Source organism: Macaca thibetana, chromosome X (assembly GCF_024542745.1).
Source record: "Macaca thibetana thibetana isolate TM-01 chromosome X, ASM2454274v1, whole genome shotgun sequence".
Classification (NCBI taxonomy): domain Eukaryota; kingdom Metazoa; phylum Chordata; class Mammalia; order Primates; family Cercopithecidae; genus Macaca; species Macaca thibetana.
Window position 1 is genome coordinate 53082127 of NC_065598.1, and position 19096 is coordinate 53101222.

The 19096-nt window shown below is 38.9% G+C and overlaps 2 protein-coding genes across 35 annotated transcripts in view; one reads left to right on the top strand and one right to left on the bottom strand.

Moving 5' to 3' along the window:
* The window catches only part of TSR2 (TSR2 ribosome maturation factor), a 1158091-nt gene that overhangs the window by 365149 nt on the left and 773846 nt on the right, over positions 1-19096 (top strand). Inside the window, exon 1 of one of the 18 annotated variants that reach the window (XM_050777055.1) lies at positions 4489-4493. The exons of the other annotated variants lie outside the window; for them this stretch is intronic. The gene's annotated coding sequence lies outside the window, so the exon portion shown is untranslated. Of the gene's footprint in view, positions 1-4488; positions 4494-19096 lie in introns of those variants that run through there. 18 annotated transcript variants of the gene reach the window in all.
* HUWE1 (HECT, UBA and WWE domain containing E3 ubiquitin protein ligase 1) overlaps positions 1-19096 on the bottom strand; it is a 650778-nt gene that overhangs the window by 122150 nt on the left and 509532 nt on the right. The gene's annotated exons all lie outside the window — the stretch shown is intronic.

The window sequence follows — 19096 nt, forward strand, 5'->3', positions numbered from 1 at the left end:
CAAATCTCCTAAAATTGTTATACAGGTTTAATATAATTCCTATTCAGATCCCAGCAAGATTTTTTTTGTAAATAAGCTGAGATTATTCTAAAGTGTATATGGAAAGGTGTAAGAAAGAACAGCAATGGCTGAAACAGTTTTGGAAAAAAAAAAAGGAGGGAGGAATCGAATCACCCTACCCACTTTTAAGACTTATTATATAAATAGCTACAGACATCAAGTAGTACTGATATATATACAAATATCAATAGAGCAGAATAAAGAACCCAGAAATAGACCCATACAAATATGCCCAACTGATTTAAAAAAAAAAAAAAAATTCAGTCAAGGAAAGATAGTTTTATCAATAAATGGTGCCAGAGAAAGCAGACATGCACAGGCAAAAAAGATCAACTTCGACCTAAGCCTCATACCTTATATTAAAAATTAACTCAAAATGGATCACTTAAATGTAGAACAATAAAATTTACTAGAAGAAAATATTTGCAAACCACACATAGTATCTAAAATACATAAAGAACTCTCAAAATTCAACAGTAAAAAGTCGAACATCTCAGTAAACTAGAAATAGAGAACTTCTTCAAATTGATTAAAATATCTACCAAAAAAGCTACAACTAACATCTTAATGGTCAGAAACTAGGAGCACTCCCCCTTAAATAATCACAAACAAAAAAGGCCGGGCTCAGTGGCTCATGCCTGTAATCCCAACGCTTTGGGAGGCCTAGGTGGCGGATCATTTGAGGTAAGGAGTTCAAGATCAGCCTGGCCAACATGGCAAAATCCCTTAATCCCAGCTACTTGGGAGGCTGAGGCAGGAGAATTCCTTGTATCTAGGAGGCCCAGGTTGCAGCAAGCTGAGATTGCGCCACCGCATTCTAGCCTGGGCGACAGAGTGACACTCCGTCTCAAAAAAAAAAAAAAAAAAAAAGAAAAAGATGTCCTCTCTTACCACTGCTTTCTAACACTTTATTGAAAGTCCTAGCTAAAGCAGTAAAGGAAATAAAAATTATAAAGATTGGGAAGGAAGATATAAAATTGTCTTTTTGTCAGAAATGACGTGATCATACATGTAGAAAATCTGAAAGAATAGGGGAAAAAAAAAACCTGGAGCTAACAAGCAATTACACCAAGTTTGCAGGATATAAGGTTAATATACAAAAGTCAATTGCTGGTCGGGCGCGGTGGCTCACGCCTGTAATCCCAACACTTTGGGAGGCCGAGACGGGAGGATCATGAGGTTAGGAGATCGAGACCATCCTGGCTAACACGGTGAAACCCCATCTCTACTAAAAATACAAAAAAATTAGCCAGGCATAGTGGCGGGCGCCTGTAGTCCCAGTTACTCGGGAGGCTGAGGCAGGAGAATGGCATGAGCCCGGGAGGCGGAGCTTGCAGTGAGCTGAGATCGCACCACTGCACCACTCCTGCCTGAACGACAGGGCGAGGCTCCGTCTCAAAAAAAAAAAACAAAAAAACCCAAAAAAACCCCAAAGTCAATTGCTTTCCTATATACTAGCAACGAACAAGTAGAATTTGAAATCAAAAACATATTATTTACATTACAAAAATGAAACACTTAGATATAAATCTAACAGAATATGTGTAAGATCTATACAAGGAAAACTATAAAATTCTGATGAAAGAAATCAAAGAACAATTAAATGGAGAGATATTCCAAATCCATGGATAGGAAGACTCAGTAATGCCAAAATGTTAAGTCATTTCCAACTCTACATATTCAATGCAACTCCAATTAAAATTTCAACAAGTTATTATGTGAATATTGACAAACTGATTCTAAAATTTATATGAAGAGGCAAAAGATCCAGGATAGCCAACACAACATTGAAGGACAAGAACAAAATCAGAAGATCTACATTACCTGAAATCAAGTCTTATCATAAGGCTACAGTAAGCAAGAGTATAGTACCAGTAAAAGAATGAACAGATCAATGGAACAGAATTAGGGAGCCCAGAAGTAGACCCACATAAATATAGTCAACTGATGATCTTTGACAAAGAAGCAAAGTCAATATAATGGACAAAAGATAGTCTTTTCAACAAATGGTGCTGGAACAACTAGATATATACATGCAAAAAAAAAAAAAAATCTAGACCGAAATTACACGTTTCACAAAACTTAAGTCAAAATGGATCACAGACCTAAATGTAAAATATTCTGCTCTGTAAAAGAAACTGTCAAAAGAATAAGTGGACAAGCCAGACTGGGAGAAAATATTTGCAAAGGACATACAAAGGACTATTACCCAAAATACACAAAACTCTTAAAACTCAACAGTAAGAAAACAAGCTGATTTAAAAATGGGTCAAAGACCTTAACATACACCTCACCCAGACAGACAGATAGCAAATAAGCATATGAAAAGATACTCCACATCATACGGCATCAGGGAAATGCAAGTTAAAACCATGATGAGGTATCACTACGGCCAAAACCCAGAACACTGACAACACCAAATGCTTGTGAGGATGTGGAGCAAGTAGAACATTGATTCATTGCTGGTGGGAATGCAAAATGGTAGTCACTTTGGAAGTCAGTTCAGTGGTTCCTTACAAAACTACTCTTACCACATGACCCAGCAATCAATACTCCCTGGTATTTACCCAAAGGAGTTGAAAACTTATGTCCACACAAAAACCTGCACGTGGATGTTTATAGTACCTTTATTCATTATTGTCAAAACTTGGAAGCAACCACAATGTCCTTTAGTAGGTGAATGGATAAACTGTGGTACATCCAGACAATGGAGTATTATTCAGCAGTAAAAAGAAATGAGCTATCAAGCCATGAACAAACATGGAGGAAACCTAAATGCATACTAGTAAGTGAAAGAAATCAGTACGAAAAGGCTACATACTGTATGATTCCAATCACATGACATTCTGGAAAAGAAAAAACTAGAGAGACAGTGAAAAGATCAGTGGTTGAAGAGGGTTAGTGGGGAGGGAAGAATGAAGACGTGGAGCACAGAGGATTTTTTGGCCAGTGAAACTACTCTGTGTGATACTATAATGGTGGACACATGTTATTATGTGTCTAAACCCCAGAAGTATACACCAAGGGAAAACCCTAATGTAAACTACGGCCTTTGAGTGATAATGATGTATCAATGTAGATTAATCAATTGTAACAAGTGTTACCACTCTAGTGGGAGATGCTGATAACAAGGGAGGCTATGCATGTGTGGAGGCAGGCAGTATATGGGAAATTTCTGTACCTTCTGCTCAATTTTGCTGCGAATGTAAAACTACTCTAAAAATAAAGTCTATTTTAAAAAAAAAACAATCCTCCAAAACAAGAGCGCAGAGTAACTTATGCACTGAAATAAGTAAATCACAACCATTTTACTTTTTTAATGCAGATGAGTCACTGATGAATCTTCAAACAAATAAGCATCTTGCTCTAACTAATGCTGTTTTGACCTAGGGTACTATACTAGTCAAGTGTCTGTAACTACAGAAAGACTGGATAATTAATGCAGCCAAGTAATTTACTGGAAGAGTATCTGATAGCTCACAGAACTGACAGAAGGCTAGAGCTCCACATGCAGAACACTAAGAGGAACCAAGGAAGCTAGGGAGCCTGGAACTACAGCCAAGGACCCCCCACGGAAACAGCTTAGCTGGGGGTGCTTCTGCTGCCAACACAAGACTCTGGATGCCTAAAAACTATGCTGGTGGCATAATAATTCTAAATCATCTCAGGTTATTTGCATGAGTGGCACTAGACTCTAAGTCCCAAGTATAAGCATTTGATGCACCCAATAAAATAATACGGCCAATATGAATGAAGACACACAAATGTCCCCATAACAAGTGTAATCCTACCTTGGTGTCTATAATTCTACTGCAAGAAACATTTGCAGTTTAAAAAACCAAGACATCACTGTTCATGAGACATCAACTTTAAAAATTTAGAAGTTGTTGTGTTCTCATATTTCTAAAACTGGTTTTAACGGTGGGAGGGGGGAACGTTTACTGAGTGTCCGTTACAAGCCAGACAATACTGAGACTGGAGTTCCCCAAAGTGTGTTAGAATGTCTTGCTCTATAAAGGGAGACAGGAATCCTGTAATTTGGGAAATGTTATACACAGAATTTCTCTTCCACTAGGGCAGTCACATAGCTAATTGACATTATTAATGGCTCTAACACATCTTAGGTAAAGGAGGCTTATTAGGGCACAGAACCATTTTCTCAAGTGGCATCTACTCAAAGTCCAACTGAGGTATTCCAAAGAATACAGTTTGAGACATACTACCTAGAGAATTCACATGATATTCTTTCATACAGTCCTCACCACTCAAGTTTTGCCTCTATTTACAGACAGAAAACTGAAGTTAAGAGGAGAGGAAAAAAAGTACCTTTCTTGGTCAGTAAATGTTAGCACCAAGATCTAAATCCAGGTCTGACTACCAAGTCTATGCTTTAATAATATGCTATTCGCCGTTTTTCTTTTTGGCGGGGGGGGGGGGGGGATGGGGGATGGAGTCTTGCTCTGTCGCCCAGGGTGGAGTGCAGTGGCGCCATCTCGGCTCACCGCAAGCTCCGCCTCCCGGGTTCACGCCATTCCCCTGCCTCAGCCTCCCGTAGCTGGGACTACAGGCACCTGCCACCATGCCCAGCTAATTTTTTGTATTTTTAGTAGAGATGGGGTTTCACTTGTTAGCCAGGATGGTCTCGATCTCCTGACCTTGTGATCCGCCCGCCTCGGCCTCCCAAAGTGCTGGGATTTCAGGCGTGAGCCACCGCGCCCGGCCTCGCCTTTTTTTCCAACCAGTTTTATTACTACAAAATACTGGCAGATAAGAATATAAATTTGTGACAGATTCTACTAGACTGCTGAATCCCATCTGTTTGAAAAAATTACTCCGAGAGAGGAAACTGGGGACCAAGATGAGAAGCTGAGATGCTGTAATTTCACTAATGAAAGGAACAGTAACTGGGGGATGAGTTCTACCGCTTCGAAGTTAATCAGGTGAAAACCCTATTACATTTTTTTTTAAAAATCCTTCAACAAAAATAAGTTAATTTGAAACAAATTCCTAGAAATGGCCTACTGCCTTTGTTGGGTCAAAACCAGAACTCAGGGCACCAACCAATCTCTATATATAATAAATATTTCTTCCTAAACTTAGGTTAGAGAGATGGCCAACTTCAAGAAAACAAGTTAATTACTATGAATCACCATCCGTATCTATTACCATTACTTCAATACTTTTATCTAATCTTTTTTTTTCACTTCCTTATTCCCCCAACCTTTCCTTACACCCCTGAGGTTTGAGTCTTGGTTTTGTAGAGTTTACCTGAAGAACAAGTATATACAACTAAAATATCCTGAGGGAAGCCAAAGAGTGACTCATTTTACAGTAATCACCTCCAGTTGACAATATTTAAAAATAATGACTTTCAATACTGAATCAGTTTAAGGGTGCAGGACACCTGTAGTTCCCAAAACTGGATCAAGAGCAGTCGGGTGTAGTGGAAGACTAGCCTTACTAATCAAGTGTGGTCCAAGGATCAGCAGCACTGACATCACCTGGGAGTTATTAAAAGTTGCAGAATTTCAGGCCCCACCCAGATGTGAGGAGTCAGAATCTGCATTTTAACAAGATCCTTAGGTGATCCATATAAGAAAGTTTGAGAAGCACTAGATCAGAATACAGACTCAGATAACCTGGGCTAGAATCCCTGCTATATCACTTACTGCATAACCGTGGACAAATCCACCTCTCTATGCTTCTGTTTCCTCAACTGTGTAATTACTCTTTCCATTTAGTTCCTAGAACACTCTAAGTTTGCCGCTGGAATGTTCTTGCCACCCCTCCTTTCCCACAACTAGTTCCATTTGAGGAACTGACATTGAAACTAAAACCCAGAGAGGCTTTTCATGACAACCCACCTAAAGTTGGTCCCACTGTAATTTTTCTATTATAGCACCCAGTTTATTTCCTTCATAACAAGTATCAATTGTAATTACTGATTTGATTTTCTATGATGTTAAGCTCTCAGCACCTAGCGCAGTATCTTCCACGATAGGTATGCAAATATTTGTAGAATGGAGTTCAGGAAAGAAGTATGCATTAAGAATAAAATCTGTGACTGTCGGCCGGGCGTGGTGGCTCAAGCCTGTAATCCCAGCACTTTGGGAGGCCAAGACGGGTGGATCACAAGGTCAAGAGATCGAGACCATCCTGGCTAACACGGTGAAACCCCGTCTCTACTAAAAAATACAAAAAAAAAAACTAGCCGGGCGAGGTGGCGGGCGCCTGTAGTCCCAACTACTCGGGAGGCTGAGGCAGAAGAATGGCGTGGACCCGGGAGGCGGAGCTTGAAGTGAGCTGAGATCCGGCCACTGCACTCCAGCCTGGGAGACAGAGGGAGACTCCATCTCAAAAAAAAAAAAAAAAAAAAAAAAATCTGTGACTGTCAGCACACATATATTACTTGAAGCCATGGGTCTGGAGATGATTGCTTACAAAGAAGGAAAGGAGGAGGCCCACAACTGAGTTATTTGCTCTAGCATTTAAAGGTAAGGCAAAGAAGTGGGGCCGGGTACAACGGCTCATGCCTATAATCTCAGCACTTTGGGAAGCTGAGGGCAGATTCCTTGAACTCTGGAGTTGGAGACCAGCCTGGGCAACATGATGAAACCCTGACTCTACCAAAAAAAAAAACACAAAAAAAAACACAATATAATAAAAATGTAAAGGCAAAGAAAGAAGGAAAACCCAGCAATGGAGAGGCTGGTGAGGAAAGAACAAAACTAGCCAATTATGCTATCACGAGAAACGAAAGATGGCAAGAGTGATCAACTGCATCAAATGTCAAACTGAGGTATGTCCACTGAAATTGGTAACAGAGACAATTTGACAAGCAATTGTTTCAGTGGGATGGAGGGAATGGAAGCCAGACTAGAGTCAGGGAATCAATGGAAAGTGAGAAAGCATAGATGGCATGTGTAAAAACTTCTTTTGAAAATGTTGAGCCAGGTCGGTGGCTCACGCCTGTAATCCCAGCACTTTGGGAGGCCAAGGCGGGTGGATCACCCAAGGTCATGAGTTCAAGACCAGCCTGACCAACACGGTGAAACCCCGTCTCTACTAAATACAAAAAAATTAGCCAGGTGTGATGGTGCATGTCTGTAATCCCAGCTACTTCAGAGGCTGAGGCAGGAGAATCGCTTAAACCCAGGAGGCAGAGGTTGCAGTGAGCCAAGATTGCACCATTGCACTCCAGTCTGGGCAACAAGAGCGAAACTACATCTCGGGGGGAAAAAAAAATATGTTGGCTGTAAATGGAAGCAGAGAATTATGGGGTCACTAAAATGTAGAGGAAAAGGTAAATAAAGACACTAGCTTATGTTCTCAAGTGGCTGCAAATTGTCTTGAAAAGAGGGGATAACTGTAAGAATCCCTTTGAAAACTGGGGGTAGGGGACCATTTAGCCTCTATTTCACTGTAATCTAATAAGCACTTATGTGGGTTTGAACAGAATACTATCCAGAATTAGTATCCAGAATTAGGACAATCCTCTCCCGAACCCCTCAAATCTTGACTGGATATCCCTCCATATGTGATTACATTGCAGTCTGTACCTATCACTTCCCTATTAATGAGAAAATGTCTGCCACAGGGTGGGAAAGTAAAAAAACCTTGGAAAGGAAGAAATAAACATTATTAGTAGTTGGCCTCTAATGGTTGCCTCTAGGTGGCAGGGTAACACATAGTTGTATCTATGCTTCATGCTTTTCTGAACCTTCCAAATTTCCTGTAGATCATAGATCCATTTATAATCAGATTTCCTTTTGTAATTTGTTTTTTAAAGAAACAGGGTCTCGCTCTGTCACCTAGGCTGGAGTGCAGTGGCACAATCTTGGCTCACTGCAGCCTCAACCTGCCAGGCTCAAGCAATCCTCTCACCTCAGCCTCCAGAGTAGCTAGGACCACAGAAACACTCTACCACGCCTGGCTAATTTTTATGTTTCTTGTAGAGACAGGGTTTTCGCCATGTTGTCCAGGCCGGTCTCGAACTCCTGAGTTCAAACAATCCTCCTGGCCTCAGCCTCCCGAAGTGCTGAGATTACAGGCGTTAGCCACTGTGCCAGGCCTAAAATTTTCCTTAAAGAAGAAAACACTGGCCCCTGAGCCAAAGGACATGCACCAAATTAAGAACACCATCTAAACAAATGCCTTAGATTAGCTGCTGCCTACTCTAGGAGCTTCTTTCCTACATCTTCTGGTGTTTGGAGCTTGGCACACAGGAGGCACTTTGGTTTATTACTAGCAGGTAAGAGATGTTGCACGAAAGTATGGGAGTGGGGATGAATCAAAATGAGCCTAAAATCCCCATAGAAATCATGGAAGCATTATGGCAGTTCTTAAACAATAAATGCTTAGAGAAAACTAAACTCCAAAGTACCACAAAGCAAAATACTTTACTTTTTGCCTTGCAACGATTTCCTTTTGCCTCCTACAGTCTCTGAAAGTAAATTCAGGTGACAGCTGCCCTGACCATTCATCATGTCAAGCAGTAAGATGCATCTTGAAACCCAGCCTGGTCTTCACTATTTGATTATAGAGGCATAGGTGTCACTGATTATGAAAAGCGAACACCACATAACTGTCAGGGCTTTCCATTCCATCCAGTTTCTGATTATCTATTAATACATTAATATCCACTCAACACATATTGTGAAAAACATTTATGATCATAAAAACAACAGCTAACACTTACTCTATGCCTATTATGCATTATCTTTAATCCTTGGAGATGAAGACTGTGCCCAGTTTACTGAGAGGGGCCACATACCTAGTAAGTGGCAAAACCTGGAATCAAACCCAAATCTGCTCCACCACTCTACATTGTACATAATGTCTATACGCACAGCCCATCTTGCTATGCCCCTCTCCTACAGACACCAGTCTCTCTATCCTTAGGCACATAAAATATGATTCTCAAGTGCCCTAAGAATTGCTGACCTAGGTTTCACTGCACATTGACAGTAAAGTGTCATAATAAAGCAACTGAAAAATAGCCTTTACTCACCCAAGACAAATCTGGAAATCATTTGCAGAAATACCTTGAAAGAGTCTCTCATTTAAAATCTGAAAACACTATACCTCAGATTAAGAGTTTACACTGGCTCTGGGTGTTTCTCTGCACTGCAGTTATGCTTAAGCAAAGAAAATATGGGCAGGGAGGGATACTAAGAGGAATCTGAAACCTCCAACACTGACTTTGGATGTGAGAATGGTATCTGAGAACACATCACCTGCAACATCCTCTATTCACAGTCCAGGGAAGCTGCAAATCTGACAGTTATTCTTCCCAGATACTCCCAATTACTGAGAGAAACTGGCATCAGAAGAACTAGGCAACCAAACATGGCTCACCAAAGTTGTAGATTATCAATTTTACCAAGAGAGGAAATGGCAGCATGCTAAGGAGCCCTTCTTGGTATTCTAAACAAAAAATAAAAACAGCAATGCCTAAGTGTAAGTTATGCAAATTAAGCAGGAGAGGAACAGACTCCTGGTCTACACATTTTAAATTGGTGCTCTGGAACATTCCTAGTCTACACCTTAAGCATTGTCAGTTTCTTGCTGCATGCCTGTAATCCCAGCACTTTGGAAGCCTGAGGTGGGAGGATCACTTGAGGTCAGTTTTCCTGAGACCAGCCTGGGCCACAGAGTGAGACCTCCGTCTCTACAAAAAATAAATAAAAATGTAAAAGAAAAGCCTGCCCTTATCGAATAGGTGAATTTCACCCAGAAGGGCCACAGGCAGCATTCAATGAGTTCAGGAAAATATTTTCATTTGTCAGAAGTTATTTTAAAATTATCTTAAAAATAATTTACTTCACCCGAGACTTATTTTGAAAACTAAAAATGCCTGACCACACAGGCATTTCAGAGCTATCCAATTCAGTAGGTCTGAAGTGGGGATTTTTTTCTTCTTCAAGCTGTATAGGTGATTTGGCAGCACAGACCAGCCTTGAGAGCCATGGCATTAGATTATTAAATATATGCTTTGTCATTCTGTGACTTAGGAATTTGCTTTAATAAAAATATAGAGGGGAGGAGTAGGGTATAAATAAAACAGCAGCCCTGTGTTGATAACTGTTCAAGCTGGGTGACAGTTACATGGGTGTTCATTATGCTTTTTTCTATTTTTGTATATGTTTTGAAAAGTCTCATAAATTGAAGTTATTTTAAAGTGAGACTTTTTCTTGCTGGATCCCTCCATTCTATCCTCCACATTGTTGCCAGAGCAATCTCCCTAAAACTCAAAACCCACCTACATCAAAACTCCTTATTCAAACCAGCATCCAAGACCTCTAGGACCTGGTCCCTGCTTACCTCTCTTACCAGTGCTATGATATTACATAATATTTCCCTCAGCTCCCCACATGCTTTAGCCCCAACTATATCCTGCATATTGATCCTTAATCAGCACACCTCTTTACCTACCTGACAGTCTCCCCACTATAGTGAGTTCTGCAAGAGTGGGACTGTATCATATTTATCTTTGCATTCCTGTACCAGCATATTAACTGTCATTTATTAACAGCAGATTAATAAATGAATAACTATCCAGTAAATGCTTAACTAAAAAAAAAAATCCAAGTCACATTAAACTCTTGGTGAATTTTTCAACTGAAAAAAGAAATTTAGATTCATTTAACCTTCATCTTTCCATTCAACAATTATAAACATACTATATGCAGGGCATTGAGATGACTACTCAGATAGCCAGGTGTACAGAAATGTAGAAAATAAGGGAAAAAAAATCAGAAATAAAGTAGATTAGAAGCAATCATAATACAAAGGCAATGAATCGATACACCAAAAAAAGAGAATTACAACTTCCTCATGCCCAAAGGCTGAAAACACAACCAATTATAAGATCAACACAGAAGATAAATTATTAAATTTGCATAATACAGAGTATATCTTTAAGCAAAAGTGACAGTTAGCCAAGCTTACCCCTTTGACCACAGTGTAGAAAAATAAGTCTAGAAAAATATACACAGTTGCTCTTCAACATATGATGGGATTATATCCCAATAAACCCATTGTAAACTAGAAATATGTAAGTCAAAAATACACTTACTTTATTTACCTAACCTACCAAACATCATACCTAGCCTACCTTAAACATGCTTGCAACATTTACATTAGAGCCTACGGTTGGGCAAAATCATCTAACACAAAGCCCATTTTTTTTTTTGAGACGGAGTCTTGCTCTGTCGCCCAGGCTGGAGTGCAGTGGCCGGATCTCAGCTCACTGCAAGCTCCGCCTTTCGGGTTCACGCCATTCTCCTGCCTCAGCCTCCCGAGTAGCTGGGACTATAGGCGCCCGCCACCACGCCCGGCTAGTTTTTTGTATTTTTTAGTAGATACGGGGTTTCACTGGGTTAGCCAGGATGGTCTCGATCTCCTGACCTTGTGATCCGCCCATCTTGGCCTCCCAAAGTGCTGGGATTACAGGCTTGAGGCACCGCGCTCGGCCTACAAAGCCCATTTTATAATAAATGTTCAATGTCTCATGTAACTTACTGAATATTGTACTGATAGTGGAAAACACAATGGTTATGTGGGTACTCAAGTATGCTTTCTACTAAATGCGTTTTGCTTTCACACCATCATAAAGTCAAAAAATCCTAAGTTGAACCATCATTAAGTTGGGGACACCTGTACTAAGAAATACAAGAACAAACAACACAGCCATTTAGACATCTTAATGACATATAGAGAAAAACAAGTGTAGAGGAATATTTAGAATTCCTCATCCTATACTGAAGGATGACCACCACAAAAACCCTGAAATTCTATTGAAAATTTTACATATGTGGGTCTTTTTCCCAGAAGATGGTCAACAGCTTTCACTGGCTTCTTAAAAGGATCCATGACCTGAAAAACATTAGGAACCAATGCCCTAAAGAAAGCTAAGACACTGTCTGCTTAGCCATGACAATGTTTTCCCTTTCATTTATGAAACACAAGTATATGGTATTTTTTCCCAAAGCCACGATAGGCTACTGTCAAATACAATAAAGATGGTACCAGATACGAAAGAAATAGAATTCCACCCCTTTTGCATTATTCAGCTCCAATTCTCTCACGTCCTTGGGTTTACAGAGAAACAAGCAGCATGTCTGAAGACCAAACCTTGCCTGCCAGGCATGGTGGCTCACCCCTATCATCCTAGCACTTTGGGAGGCTGAGGTGGGTGGATCACGAGATCAGGAGTTCAAGACCAGCCTGGCCAACATGGTGAAACCCCGTCTCTACTAAAAATACAAAAATTAGATGGGCGTGGTGGCACACGCCTGTACTCCCAGCTACTCGGGAGGCTGAGGCAGGAGAATCACATGAACTTGGGAGGCGGAGGTTGCAGTGAGTTGAGATCACACCACTGCATTCCAGCCTGGGTGGCAAAGGGAGACTCTATCTCAAAAAAAAAAAAAAAAAGGTAGTAAAAGACAACAGCATAATGGAAAGGCCTGGAAAATAGACAGACCTGGGCCTAAATTCCATTTACTAGGTGTATGATCTTAGACAAGTTGCCATACATCTCTGAGTCCAGTCACCTCTGTAAAGTAAACAAGTCTATCTCATAGGATTGTGCCCAGCAAAGAGTAAGCCATATTGTTATTTGTTCTATCTCTTTTGGCTCCAGATTAATCTAAGGGCAGCAACCTTATGCTAGGTATTCTACAGATTGATAAGACAGAAATACAGATATACAGATCTGATTAAATGCAAAAGAGCTGACCTTCTCAATCTTTCTACACGTTACCTGCATATGAAGGAGAACATACAGTATATATTAATCTCCATACTTTAAGCCATAACTGCAGACAACCAACAACTTAAACTCTACTTTGATGACAACGAGATTGGGAGGCTCCAGTCTCATTCTCAAATTATACAGTTCTGCAAAAGGTAAACAGTCTACTAAATAATGTGCAGGCCATGCCACTCAGTCAAAATTTTTAACTGGGTCTCAACTGTTTTGATCTGGTTCAAGTGAATTTGGAAGGAATGGAGACAAAGATTCTTTTGCATGGTTTAAAAGAGTAAGTTATTTATAACAATTATCAACCTGGCAGCAAACTCCTTCCAGGACGTTGAAAAGAATTCCAACTTCACAGGTTTGTTATGAAGATAAAATTAGTTCACTGATAAGAAAGTTGTAAAACAAAGCCTTTAAAAACAAAGGTGTCGGCCGGGCGTGGTGGCTCAAGCCTGTAATCCCAGCACTTTGGGAGGCCGAGACGGGCGGATCACGAGGTCAGGAGATCGAGACCATCCTGGGTAACACGGTGAAACCCCGTCTCTACTAAAAATACAAAAACTTAGCCGGGCGAGGTGGCAGGCGCCTGTAGTCCCAGCTACTCGGGAGGCTGAGGCAGGAGAATGGCGTGAACCCGGGAGGCGGAGCTTGCAGTGAGCTGAGATCCGGCCACTGCACTCCAGCCTGGGTGACAGAGCGAGACTCCGTCTCAAAAAAAACAAAAAAAAAAACAAACAAAAAAAAAACCAAAAAAACAAAGGTGTCCCAACATATAGAAAAAAAAAAATGGCTGAGTAAATTTAATAGCACTCCACACAGCCTGCCAAATAGTTATTTCAAATGTTCTTAAATAAACCAGACAATTCTGAACAATCTACTGCTTTACAACGTATCTATTTACATGAAAGATGCTTACTGAAAATGAAAGAGAAGTACGCAAAGGTACTCTAGTTCTCAGCCACCAACTGGCTTTAAGACCTTATGACATTCTGGGCTTCCAACATAATGTAAAATGGAAGTACAATAACTAAGATCCCTTAAAGCACTATCTGTAATACTTTGCCTTCAGTCTAAGACAAATGTTAAATATTAAACATGAACAATCTGAATTATTTTCAAAAACTAAATAGCTAAAAGGAACCATGCTAGTTTTCTACTTGCCACAAATTCCTAGGTTTTTAAAAAATAAAACTACACTTCTGCAAATAATTCTTTCAACCTGAGAATATTTTTAAAGATCAAATAGAGTTTGCCAGGAAGAAAAACAGGAGCTACTGGCTATTTGGATGAAAATAAATGTACACACCTACTTCACACCGTTACTTCAGCATAAAAAGCTTAACATAGTATATAAATACTTAACATAGCATATACTTAACATAGTAATAACTATAATGCTAAAAGGTGTGAACATTTATTTTGTTTCAGTCTTTTTAAAAATAGCAAACATGTTATAGTTTAAAATCGTTGAAAAAAGGGAAAATAAGATGGACTTAGAAAGCATCCCTTTAATTTGAAAGTTTTACAAACAGGAAATTCAATCTCATATACTGATTTATAGCATCCATACATGCATGAAAACACATGACCATATCAAACTGTTCTGTGAATGAGCTCCAAGTTGACCTCATGTCAGAAAGTAATAACTACGGTCACAAGGGCAAAGAAACTGAGCTTTCTTTGGATTTCTGCCTTTCTCACGTTAACTTTCTACTCTAAAATTCCCCTATTTGGGGAGTAACTTTCTCATAGGAAGAGGGCCACTTACTTTGTATTTCCACAGATGACACCAGATGGCATATTTAGAAATAAAGTTCAGTTTTAAGGAAAGATAAAACATAGTGAAAACAATACTAGACTAGGTAATCTGGGTTTGATGCTCAATTTTATCACTATCCAGCCATGTTACTATGGATATGTCATTACTCCTGCAACTAGGCCTATAAAATAAGGAGTTTGATATGGATAATATGAAATATAGGGTATCATCCAGCTTTTCTGTTGGACATGAAGACTGCCCTTTTAAAGCTGCTGGTAATTTGTTTGCTAGAGGGAGAGATTTGAATTCACCCATAAAAGCAGCCTGTCTTTACTTTTTAAAAGCAAAAATCTAAAATTCTCTAGGTAAAAGGATATCTTCTAGTGACGTCTGCATCTCTCCAGACTATACTTCCTTTTAAGGCTGGTCTCACCAAGATATTTAAAGAAATTTAAGGAGCAGGGACCTGGGTTAACAAACTGCAAAGCCCTCCAAGGTAGAGAAGTCAAACTAGCCCCTGGAAAAATATGGCAGCATATATATATACACATATACATACATATATAAAAAATATGCAGTGAGCCATCTGTAACAATGATACTGGCTATATCCAGATTTATACTCTTCTGATTTATCAAGGCTTATCCTGATGTGCTATAATATCGTAAATCATGATGGATCATATACTAAACATATCACAGTGAAAAATCCAAGGTTAGCCTTTCTAAAGGCCAATTTAGCAATGAGTATCAAAAGCCTTACATTTTTGCATTCCGGTTGTAGAAATTTCTTAAGGACATAAATATGGGTGTCACGCAATGGACTTTGGGGACTCAAGGGGAAAGGGTGGGAAAGGAGTGAGGGATAAAATACTATAAATTGGTTTCAGTGTATACTGCTCCAGTGACGGGTGCACCAAAATCTCACAAATCACCACTAAGGAACTTACTCATGTAACCAAGTATCACTTGTTCCCCAAAAACTTATGGAAATAAAAAATTAAAAATATTAAATACGGATCTCATAAATATTTATCTATTAGGATGTATCTATGCTTCCTTCTTTCATTCGACACTTATTTACTGAATGCTGAATTACCTATATGTTAGGAGGCATTACTTAAAATCATGAGAAACTGGGACTGGAAAAGTGTGAACACAGCAAACTGGTTAAATAAATTCTGCATACAATAAAATACAATGTAGCCATTAAAAATGCTACGGAAGTGTACATAATGACAGAGACATGGAACGGGGTCAATATGTGGGAAGAGCAAATTTAACAATACCATTTCTATACTAGTTTGGAGAAAACAGCTTGAAAAAAGTCTGGGGACAACTGAGGGAAAAGTATGAACACAGCAAAAGGTGTGAACACAGTAAACTGGTTAAATAAATTCTGCATGTAATAGAATACAATGTAGCCATTAAAAATGCTACAGAAGTATACATAATGACAAAGACACAGAACGGGTCAATATGTGGGAAGAGCAAATATAAAAATACCATTTCTACACTAGTTTGGAGAAAACAGCTTGAAAAAAAAGACAGTTTGGGGACAACTGAGGAAATGTGAATATGAACTGGATATTAGACAATATTAAGAAAAAATAACAAACTCCCTAGGCATGATAATGGTATCGTGGTTTTGTAGATGTCCTTACTCTTGTTTTTTTTTTTTGAGACGGAGACTCGCTGTCGCCCAGGCTGGAAGCTCCGCCTCCCGGGTTCACGCCATTCTCCTGCCTCAGTCTCCCGAGTAGCTGGGACTATAGGTGCCACCACACCCAGCTAATTTTTGTACTTTTAGTAGAGGCAGGGTTTCACCATGTTGGCCAGGCTGGTCTCGAACTCCTGACCTCAGATGATCCACCCACCTTGGCCTCCCAAAGTGCTCAGATTACAGGTGTGAGCCACTGCACCAGGCCGAGATGTCCTTATTCTTAAGACATGAAGCTGAAACATTATCCTTAAAAGTGTCATCCTTACTTCTAATGTTCAGAAAAATTAAACACACATCTGTACATATAAATCTAATATGGCAAATACTTAATTGTTGGATCCAGCTGATGGTACACAGATGTTCATTGTGCTATGTTTTCAGCATTTTTGTTTGAAATTTTCATACAAAATTGAAAGCTGTAAGGGAGGTAATGAATTACATTTTAAAAAGAGTATTTCTGAAAAAATATATGTCTACACAGCTGTTAAGAAAAGCCTTGGAAGATACTGCATACCAAAACGTTAGGAGTATTTTATCTGTGAGTTTGGGGTTTGCGGAGATTTGTCTGTTTATCTGTATTTTTCAACAATAAGCCATGTATAATTCTACATTCATGAAGAAGATTACTTAAAAACAAATTCAGGAAAGTGTTTTCAAACAAGAGTTAAGAAGAAAATAAGCAAACGAAAAAAAGTTCTATTCCCAAAGCATTCTTAATAAATGATTTTAGTAATTAATTTATTTATAAATTCATAATTTATACCATTCTCACAGTATAAAAATTCAAGCAATTCATTGTACTGATTGTGGGGGGGGAAGGGAATGCTGGGTATTAAAAAAGCATCTCCTATTTACCTATACAGGTTAAGTATCTCCTATCCAGTGCTTGGGACCAGCAGGACTTCAGATTTCAGATTCTGGAATATCTGCCTATACATCATGAGACATCTTGAGGATGGGACTCAAGTTTAAACACGAAATCCATTCATGTTCCATACACGCCTTATACACACAGCCTAAAGGTATTATACACAATTTCTTGTATAAATGTAGGTGACACAAGTGCAGTTTTGTTACATGGATATATTGCGTAGTAGTGAAGTCTGGACATTTAGTGTAACCATCACCCAAATAATGTTCGTTGTACCCTATACAATATTTTTAGTAATTCTGCTCATGAAACAAAGTGTTAAGTACTTAGCTGTAGAATTTTCCACTTGTGGCATCGTGTTGGCACTCATTTTGGGGCATTTTGAATTTTAGATTAGGGACGCTCAACTTGTGTTACTTCACACCCCACAAAAAAATTTAAGGCAAAAATAAATGTTAAAAATGATCAATTCTGGAGTAGGGGTAGGGATAGGGATTTTTGTTTTATTATTCTCTGTACTTCTCAGTATATTTTAAATTTTTCAGAAGTAGAAATGCACACATTACAGAAAAAGGTAAAGTTCCCCATGATCCCTCCTCCCAAATAAACTTGTCAATTTGCCATGGTTTTTTAAAAACATAAATAGCATCACATAGTATGTACTCTCTTGCAACTTGCCAAAATCACCTCCAAAATAGCTGTATCAATTTACGCCACTTGTAGGCAGTATTATAAGGCCAGACTCTTCCTTATACCTTTCACGATGACTTGATATTATCAAATTATTTTTTACCAATCTAATGACTAAAAAACTTATTTAAATTTGCATTTCTGATTATCCGTTTGAGTACCCTTTCTTGTTAGTGGACGTTTTTAGTTTCCTATTCTAGGAAATGCTTATCCTTAAAATTTCCTACTAGATTTTAAATACTACCCTTATCATTAAGATGTGAATACACCAAAATGTTAACAGTGACCAAACATTGTGGTGGAATTATGTATATCCCCTCCCCAAATATGCACACATTTTCTAGTTTTTCCTGAATTAATTCAGTGATTAAAAACTAGAAAATGATAAAATGGATGAAAAAAATCCTTTTAGACAAAAGCATTACTTTCAGGATACTCTACTACAGGTAACACCCTTAAGGTCATAAAATCTAGCTCAAAGAAATAAATGCATCTAAAGAGTAAGTCTTGTGAAGAAACAATAATAGTTGAGACCATTGATTCATTTGGGATACATTTAACTAACTTCTTTGTATAGCATTTTTGAATTCATGAAGTACTTTTCATTTATCTTGCTTAACCCTAACAAAACTCTGTGACATTCTGATGCCTTCCTGTAAACTGCTACAGCACATTTTGTTCATTCCTCACACTACCATACTGATCCCTTTGTGTGATTCCCAAGTCTCCTTCCCCTAGACCACACTGTCCTACATTCTGCAGTCACTTATCTTTGTATTCCCAGGATGTGGCTGCAACGACTACGTCCTCAATAAGTATTTGTTAAATGAATGAGATATCACCATCTTCATTTAAAGGATGAGGAAACTGGCTCAGTGATGAGGTAATTTGCCCCAAGTAACATAGCTAGTAAATATTTTATATAAATTATAATGACCTTATCTTCATACTTTATAAGCATTTAAAAATGCACCATCTCGCTTTAATGCTCATAGCAACCTATGAAATAGGCTTTCCGATTACTGTTTTATAGATAAGAATGGAAATTTAGTGATATACCCTAGGCCCACTCAAATCCTAGTTTATATGAAGCACAGCAGTCTCTTTAGATACGTGATCACTACCTGGGTATGGGAGCCTCTATTGTTATGTACTAAATAAATTAAGGGTAGGGTATAGCGGAGGAAAGATGGAAGGAAGGCAGTTAAAAGGAACAGGAAAGAGGCTGGAG